The 9,534-nt window shown below is 48.8% G+C and overlaps 1 protein-coding gene across 19 annotated transcripts in view; it reads right to left on the bottom strand.

The window, feature by feature from the left end:
• Positions 1-9,534, bottom strand: part of FHIT (fragile histidine triad) — a 762,024-nt gene that overhangs the window by 141,681 nt on the left and 610,809 nt on the right. The gene's annotated exons all lie outside the window — the stretch shown is intronic.

Below are 9,534 nucleotides of genomic sequence, written 5' to 3'. Positions count from 1 at the left end.
GACCCCAGCTGACTTCCTGCCCTTTGGGCAGGGGGCTGGACTCGATGATCTCCTGAGGTCCCTTCCAGCCCTGATGTCTATGAAATGTCTATGAAATCTTACTGGGACGCCAAGGAGGAAAAGTCTGCCTGGGTAAAAGCTGTTTGGGGAAAGTGAGCATGCTGTTGACTAGATGAGGATCCCACACGGTCAGAGCTTGGGTCACTTGTGTTCTGCTATAAAATGAAATATCATTCTTGGACAGGAACTATTGAAAAGCCTATTACAAACAGGCTTCAGCCCAGCCTCCCACTTACACATCCGAGTCAAGCGGGGATGCATCCGTAGCTGGGCCTTGCACGTTTCTTGGAAAGCAAGCTGCATCTGTGTCAAAAGCAATGTTGTGCAACTAAAAGCTGCATTCACCGGAAAATGGAGAGAAAAGGTTTAGAAGGTATTAGCTTGACGCATTAAGAGGTTCTATAAAAGAGACAAAGCCAGAAAAGCAAACTAGTGTATTAACCTCACACAATTAATCAAGCAACTTGGATGGTGATACTAACGGCTTCAGATCTTGGGGACGGTCTGGGACTGACACACCTGTGCTCACTGTACAACGAGCCATCTCATCGGGCTGACACTTGGGCTCTGGCAGACGTTACACTTAAGACGTGATTAACCAGTTAACGGCAGATGCAATTGATGGTGCGATGCAACAAAGGATCGTCCACAAAGCTGTTGCACAAAAAACGTGTAAAAACTTTGTGGCTGGTTCCCATTGCAAAGAGCATGGGTGTCTGCATCAGCTGGCCAGGCCTCCCAGCCTTGGGGGCATGTGGGGGCCTTGATTGCAGCCTGGACTGCCAGCTGTTTGGTGCTCCCAAACTGACTGTGGTGTGGTCCCGAGAGCACGGATCAATGGACTAACTTGCTGGTGCAAGCGAAGCCCAAAATCAGGATCCCAGGATCCCCCTGCAATATGGCATGATGGGGATCTAATGGTTGGGATCAAGCATCAGTTCCCATCGCACCTGTAACTCAGCATGTGCCGGGGCCTCTGCATAGCATCCAATTGATTGTATAGGCTCAGCGACACTGAGGCTGGCTTAAATGCAAAACATGGTGCTACAACTTGGAGCAAACAAAATGAAAACGGAACTGGGAGATATTTTCAAATCAGGGCTTCGCGAGCCAAACCCGGTGTCAGTAACAAGTGAGTGGATGAGTACTAAACTCCAGCGGCAGGCAGGACCCCTTCAACCACAAGCCTACCACAACATGCTGGCAAACTGAAACTCCTCTCAAAGAAGAGCTGGGTGCAAGGAAGTTTGTTTCTGAAGAAAAAAACATTAAAACTGTCCCAGTGCCCTGCTCTTACATTTGCAATAACAAAAACAATCCCATCTTTCAGGTATAAAGGAGGTCATTGTGAACCTTCATTTATATTTTTAAAAAAAAAATTCAAATTGAAATGTTTTGAAAGAAGCAAACCATGACACTCGGATTGCCCTAACTGGCATCTTTTTTTAATCAATATTATTTTTATCTTTGTGCATGAACATTTTTGAGGTTTCAACTTTCTGGTGAAGGGAAAACTTAGCAAAATGTCAAAAAGTCTCAAGAGAGTGGAAAGCTCAGGAGAGAAACACTTATATAAACCCAGAGGAGCTAGAAATCTGACTTTTTACATGGGGAAGCTTGGCAGTGAGTGATGGGTTATGCAGACCCTACACACAAAAGCACCAGAAAAAGGGTAAGAAGGGCACAATTTAATTTTCCCGTTGCAGCTAATGAGCCGGTTAGAAACAGCTGCTGCAAGCTTGCAGCCCAGGCAGGCTGGGGAAGCAGGGGAGAGGCTGGCCATAGACATGCATCCAAAAGACCTTGGTGGTAAGACGCAGAGAAGTCTGGAAATGCATTTCAGCTGACGAGCGCTAGCCTTGGAAGCTGCAGAAACGGCGGGCGGAGGTGGCGGCTGCTAGCCTAAGAGTAAATGGGACTTCTTCAGAAGGAAGCAATACAGGGGCAAATGTAAGCTGCTTGGTCGAAGGTGGGTCCTGGCAGCCCAAGTGCTTTGAACGCAGAAGAAATGTGGTTCCCTTTGTGCACGCTGTCATTATCTTTTCCTGGTACCCAAGGCTTCCTGGTCTGTGTGGAGGACCAGTCAAATCTTTTCCTTCCCTTATGCCAGCCTTGTGCAACTTCCACTTTACTTCCTGCACTTTTGGCCAACGATCCGGTTGCACTTTTTTTGTGTTCTGAGATTTCCTTGAAGCTGGTCCCTGCAGACACTATGCTGGGTCCGTCCGGGAATGCATTACGGAGCTGCCCTGCGCGTCTGGGGATGTCAGACACTCTGCAGTGGGGCTTCAAAATGATCCGTCCCCACTAGCGTCATAATTCACCTCTCAAGAGCATCTCTCCGCGTTTCCTGCCTCCGTACCTTCAGGGAGCCTCACAACCCGATATTTCAAAATCAGACTTCATTATCCAGGTCGTCATTTCCATTTATCAGTGCCTTCCAGCCTCGGTTCGAATGGTGCCACGTCCATCAATCACCAAGGTGTCTTCATGTTCTCCATTTCCCTTCGTCTCTTTTTTGCCTTCAAATAAAGCATCCAGATTTTGCATGGAGTGGAGGAGCTGTGGCTGCATTCCCACATGTCCTCATCTCCATCTCTGATGAGTTCTAATTACAGCAAGTGACCTGTATTAATTGCAGGCGACATGAGAGACTTACGGCATCTTCCTTCAAGTTCCTGCATCCTATTATTGTGCATATTAATGGCTTTTCCTAAAGACCCCGTTCCAGATCACTGTTTTGCTGGGCTCAATGCTCTGTGAGCCTACAGGTAAATAAAATCTCTTCCTCCTGAGCTTACTACCTAATTTAAAACAAAAATGCAATATGTCAGACAACAGGAGGGAACTGAAGGAAGTCGAATTATGGGGTAACATAGTTAATTGCTGAGCAATGTGGTGGTTCAGAATTGTTCGTTTAAACCCCCCACCCAAAACTAATGATCTACCTGGCGAATGCATCATGCAGCTAGCAATGCTTAGCCGATTCCCTGCAGGCGTCACAGAACAGGTAGCCCTTGATCCGTGCTTGGAAGAAGAGGAGGGCAGCGGATAGGCAAGGCAGGGTGGAGCTGTGAAGGGCTTGAAGGAAATGAGAAGAAGCTTGAATTTGATGTAGTGGAAAATGAAGCACTAATAAAGGGCTTCGAAATGAGAGGTGACAGTGAAATATCCACGCAGCGCAGCTGCTGCTCGGTGATACTGTTCCTTTAAGAGGCCGCGCGCTCCTCGCTTTGAACAGCAACATCGTCAAGCAGCACAAACACAAACGTGGTTCAAAAATGAGACAAAAATGATGAGCTGAAAGCAGCCACCGCAGTCCTGAGGCTACTGGATTTGCAATACCAATTACGTAGCTGCAGTATTACATATTCTACATGCAAGCACTATCAGTGTGTTTCTCAAAGCAATTCAAAGGGACTACTGTACTCTGTCAAATCATTTTTGCACATCCTATAAGCTTTCAAAAGGAAAAAAAAAAAAAAAAGCACGCTAGGGGCAAAGCAAATAGGCCCTTTCCTCACTGGGCTCCGTGCATCTCGGTAGTGTTTTCTTCTCTTTGTTTTTGCCTTGAAATTTTAAATTTGGGTTAGAAAAGTCAAATATTTAGCATTTTGCACTCTTCTTCCGTACCACCATTTTATTGTGCTTTTAAAAGAGCAAAAGGTGGCTCTCAATATTTTATTAAACAAGGATTCACAGCTGCAAATCTGCAGGGAACCCAGGCTGCAACATCAAAGCATCGTGCTTAATAAATTTAATCCTTCCGATGCAATCAGTTGCAAGGCGAGCTGATTAATTTCGAAGACTCAAACCTCAAGTTCAGTGCTCCATTCCAACAGGGACAGTCGATAATATGAAGAGGATGTCTGCAGCAGGCTTAGGCAAACTCTAGCCTTTTCATTTCAGGTTGAAATTCCTAAAGAGACGAGCCAGGTGGATTGATTTAATGCAGCATTAAAAAAGCATCTGGGAAAGAAAAACATGCACATCAAAAAGTAATGGTGAAGCAATCTTCCCAGTGTAAAATAATTAGTGAAATGTGTGACATAAAATACATCTCTGCGTGTATACCCAACACTGCCACCGTCAGCCTTTCTTTCCCATTTCTGTGGGTGAGCCTGTAATTGGGAAAATGGGAGTTAGTCACGAACACTTGGGAAGTGCTGGGATGCCCGAGATTTCAACACCGTTGCAAAATGGGATGCGTGTTTGCATGCGTTTGTGCAACAGACACTTGCTGTGCATATTATCTTGTCTCTACAGATAAATTAGGTGAATCATGCCCCTGCCAGCTTGATTTGCTTAGCCTTTGGAAAGTACAGAGCGTGTGGAGCTTCTCGTGACTGCAATCCCACAGAAAAGGTAAGGCTGACTGCTTGCTATTGAGTAATTTCCATGTTTACCATGGCATCCCCGGCATTTACTCACCTGATCTGACACAGGCTATCAAGTACACGGGGCCAGATCGTGACACGTGGCCTGCTTGATATACCTTTCAGAGCCCAGTGCTACGGCAGCATCTCATCAACCAGAAGTCCTGCAGGACGAGGCAGAGCTGACAATCCTGGTCCGTTGCAAGTAGACGGTTGTTCGAAGTCCGCTCAGACAACATCGCACGGCTCCCTGCTTTCCACTCCGTGTGCAAGGGGGACCGCCTGGACTTTCCTTTGCTTGTGAAAACAGCACGGGGCACAGATATAACCGCTCGCTCAGAAGGGCAGGGGCCAGGGAATCAGGGATGCGTGGCGAACAACACGTGCACTTCCAAGACCTTCACAGAGTCCAGAGTGGGGAGGAGCGAGGGACAGAGGGAGATGTAGTGCTCCCACGCTCCCATCCCAGCGGTCACCAGAGAGCCGGTGCCACTTCCAGCTCTGTGGGATCCCTGGAAAGTGCTTTCTGCCTCTTCCCCAAGAACCAGGGTGAGGGGCAGGAGACCCACGTGAAAATACAGGGCACTGGGGATCCAGAAGGGACCAAGATGGACAGGCTGCTGCTTCTCCTGTCCTCTGGTGGGAAAATTTAGGGGTGAAAAGTCCGCCCTTTAGCACATGCTCTTTCTAGACAAAGCTACACATTTGCCCCCTCTGAGAAATCTTGTTTTAGACACTCCTGGCCAAGAAATGCAGTATGAAGGTAGGTGGAATAAATCAGGCAGGACTAGCAATACTACAAAATGCCTCTAGGAAGCCACACTCGGGCAGGCTCGAGTCCTTCTGTGCTACAAGTCTCCCAGCGGAAAAACGCCGCCAGAAGCAAGGCACCCAGAGTCAATCCACCTGGTACCTGCTGGAGACCCTGGCACCCATCTGACAGCAACACGTCCTGAACGGATGCGGAAAAGGTGACAGACTGAAATGCATACACTGTGTCCATCGTATACGGTTCGTACAACCCACTGCAACTATGCCAAGACCAGAGGAATGATTTCATTTAGTAGCAAGAAGTGGTTCCCAGACATTTTGGACCAAGAGATTACGGGCAGCCTGCAAGCTCTCATTTTGGCATCAAATGTAACTGAGAACACCAGAGTATGAAGGACCTTCATGAACTATGGACCAGGTATCACGGCCCTGGGACCCACAGGTTGGAACCACTGGCACACAACATCTGGAACAGCTCCATGGCACAGGGTAACTGGAGACTGATACTTCAGTCTGGTTGCCTTTCTTCCCTACATAGGAAAAAGCCTTTCTTCTCCAGAATTACAGCCCTGTCTACCTGAGCATGAGAGTATTTTCAAATATATCATTTACCTTAAACAGTCCCTTTAAGGAAAATCCATGGATGACTCTAACACCCGTGCAAGGCCTGGTTAGCAAATGTTTTTCAGACCTCCGCACACACAAACTGAAATGCAGTCTCCAACAAGGGGTGCTAATCCAGGACTAGGATTTGGAAGGTGCCATGGAAATAAAAATAGTTGTCAGTCATTAAAATAAAAAAAGGATAGGCTCTTTCCAGGGGGGTTGTGGGTTATAGGGTAGTTAAAATAGGGCCCCATGCTTCAACATGCATAAAAAAAGATTAAGTCTGTGCATAATCTACGTGAACAGGACTTTACTGTGACAGAGGTGATGAGAACGATCACCGTGATGCATGTGGCTCGTGTTCGAATTCTGGCATCTTGCCGTGTGCAAATATTGCCTAAATGCATGGCTTCCTGGGCAGTGTTTCTAGTGACAGGGTACTGTGGCAGAAATACACCTGGAGCTCAGTATCCAGCCCCTAGGACCCAACTACAAAGCTCTGAGAGTACATTTCTATTGCAAAGCGCCTACCTAGGAGGAGTCTCTCGGGTTCCTCTGACCTGCACCCGTGCACACAGACAAGTCTCTAACCTACGCGCTCACAGCCCAGGCTCCTTGCTCTGCTCTGGTGCACAAGTCACAGCTCCAGAGCCGTTTCACTTGGACCCGCGACCACTCTGTCGATCTGTGACGGTGCATGCGAGACCACGCAGCTCCTTTCAGAGCCTGGGATGGACAACGCTTCCTACAATCAACTGAGAACGAACCGTAGCAAAGTCTGCAACAGCCTAAAGAACCAGCCTGGTCCAGGTGACCCAGGAGAGCCGAGCAACACGTGGACCAGCACAGCACCCTGGGACACCCAGTAACCCCAGCACGACTGTGCCGTGTTGCTGTTTGGCTAAGTCCTACGATGGCTCCAGAGCTCTGATCCAGCTGCCCACCACGCAAAGTAAGTGGGCAGTGAGGACGCGCTGGGTCTGGGGGTATTGCTTAGCTCACAAAGCCTTTAAACATGATACAGTCCTTAAATGCAGTTCAGAAAGGGCAGACTCACAGTCCTGGGCTCTTCCCAGCCGCCGTGACGGTGCCGTGGGGCCGGCTCCGTGCTGCTCCCTCGGTGCTGCAGCGCAGCCTTCCTTCTCTCTCGTGGGGTCCCTCTCCCTGTCTCGGGGCTGCTGCCTCCAGCCTGGGGACCCTGGGGCAGTCTTTGGCCCCGTGCTGCAGCCAACAGCCAAGCACCCTCTCCCTCCTTCTCTGTGTCTGACCCCAGGCTCCCCTCCCTAGGAGACCTGAGCTCCCAGACACTAATCAGGGTCAGCTGCTCCTCCTCCCAGGCTGACTGCAATCAGCCTGTACTGCCCGCAGCTGGGCTGCAGTCCCTGCCAACCTGCAGGCTCCAAATCCAGGAGCGGGCAGGTTGCTGCAAGCTTTTGCCAGCCAGCCTGCTCCCGGGCATCACTGGGAGGCCTGTTGTACAGGAAGGGCAATCTCAAAAATACATGCTGTAGGTGAATGCAGCCTCGTAACAGAAAAAAATAGGATTTTTTTTGTATGGGAAAATATGAGTGCATTTCTTACACACAGAATCAAAGGAAACTAGGTTGGGAGAGACCTCAGGAGGTCACATCTAGTCCAGGCCCCTGCTCAAAGGGGACTGAGGTGAGGCTGACTGGTCTATAGTTCCTCGGATCCTCCTCCTTCCCCTTCTTCAAGATGGGTGCTGTATTTGCCCGCTTGCAATCATCCTGGACCTCTCCTGATTGCCAGGAGTTTGCAAAGGGAAAGGTCAGCACCTCTGATATTACATCAGCCAACTCCCTTTGCACCCTCGGGTGCATCCTGTCCAGCCCCATGGACTTATACGCATCTGGCTTCTCTAAATAGTCCCTAACTTATTCTTTCACCACTGAGGGCTGCTCCCCTCCTCCCCAAACCATGCTGCCCAGTGCGGTAGTCTGGGAGCTGCCCGCGCTGGTGAAGGCTGAGGTAGAAGAGGCAGTGAGCACTTCAGCCTTTACTGCATCCTCTGTCACTGGGCTGCGTCCCTATTCAGCAAGGGACCCACGCTTTCCGTGATCCCTCTCTTCCACATAAACAGCACATGCACAGAAAGGCACAACCCCTTCGATTTAAGATTTTAAAAGCTATTCATGTCTCATGTAGGTTGCTTCAGGCTTCATGAACCTCAACAGACAGAGGAACACCGTGATTAACTTACTCAGACCCACCTTACTGCTTTCTTTCCTTTAAAGAAGGTTCAGATCATAGTAATAATTTTGAGTTGGATTTTGAAAGCTCCTAATTCTCTGAACAGAATAATTGTCTGTGTTTGCAGAAGAGAAACATCTTGAAGCGATGACAATAGATTATAGCGTTGCCCAACGATGCAGAAAAGTAGAAAAATGCAAACTCCTAACCTCTGATTTATGAATACACACTCTCTATCTCGGACTGCCAGAGTTGACTGCGGTAACCACGGGTCATTTTCATCTCATTACACTTGTAAAAAGGGTAGTCTGGGAGCTCGGAGAAGTCCTGAATGCCTTTACAATTCATTGACTAGACCCATTTATGGCCTCTGGCCCTTGCACAAATAAAAAGCTACAAATAATACCTACCTGCTTTGCTAAAGATTAAACATGTACTTTTTATTATCCACAAATTGAGAAGGCCATCATATTTTTTCATCTCTAATTTCTCTCATTAACACAAATGATCACTTCCTAAAAATAGCAGCTCCCTGGAATCCTCCCTCTTGGGGGGGCGGGGGCGGGGGGGATCATGTGTTCTTGGCAACAGAAAGAAACCATAAAATGACAAAGTCATAGAGTTGTGACTTCTGGAGGTCCCATGTCCAGCCCTACATCTAGTCCAACCCACAGCCTGAGACAGGATCATCCCTATCCAAACCCAACCCCATTGTCTAACCTCTTAGCAAAACTATACAGACAACCCTGACACTACACGAGGCATCACGCCTGAACCTGCCCCAGGGACAGCCAAGGGATCACGGTCCCCAGTGTCCTGCTGCTGTAAAGGCTGTTAATATATACTCGTGCAATACCAAGGAGAGGGCCGCGTCCCCCCCTTACAGCAAAAATACCCATCTGGCCACGGGGCAAAATTCCTTCCTGACCCCAAATACAGCATCAGTCTGACCCTGAGCAGCGGGGCGAGACCCTCCAGCCAGGAACCTCCAGGTTTAAGTCCTGGCAGAAACATTAGCACAGCCAGGTCAAATTCCCCAACCACAGCTGCAGCCAACACCCACCGAGTCCAAGGAAGGCATAAACCCCCCTGACATGAGTAGCAGTGGCATGGAGGGGGGAATACCCCCTCTCCGCCCCATGCAGCAACTACCAAACATATTATGAGCTGCCTGCTAGAACAACTTGGATTTAATAACAAAACCCTTGAGGGGGAAAAATGGCATTTAAACCCATTTTCACTCATGGTTGTCCCGTGCCCAGTGCCAGCCTGTATTCTACCAAAGCAGCTGCCGAAAGTGCTTCATTGCTGCACTGTGGTCACCTGTGTTTCAGTACTACACACCCCCTTGGCTTCTCCAAGACACGGGCTTTTCTCCATCTCTCCTCCCCGTGCGACTCTGCTAGATCCTTGCAGCAATCACTGGGAGGCCTGCGAGAAGGAAGGTCAGTACAGCAAACTGAAGGGAAGTGAAATGTTTCTCTGTGCCATCATGTGGTTGTTAGAGCTC

Source organism: Crocodylus porosus, unplaced genomic scaffold (assembly GCF_001723895.1).
Source record: "Crocodylus porosus isolate Cpor-Errol unplaced genomic scaffold, CroPor_comp1, whole genome shotgun sequence".
Taxonomy (NCBI): Eukaryota; Metazoa; Chordata; order Crocodylia; family Crocodylidae; genus Crocodylus; species Crocodylus porosus.
The sequence above is the reverse complement of the archived record's forward strand: the minus strand, read 5'-3'. Positions and strand labels throughout refer to the sequence as shown.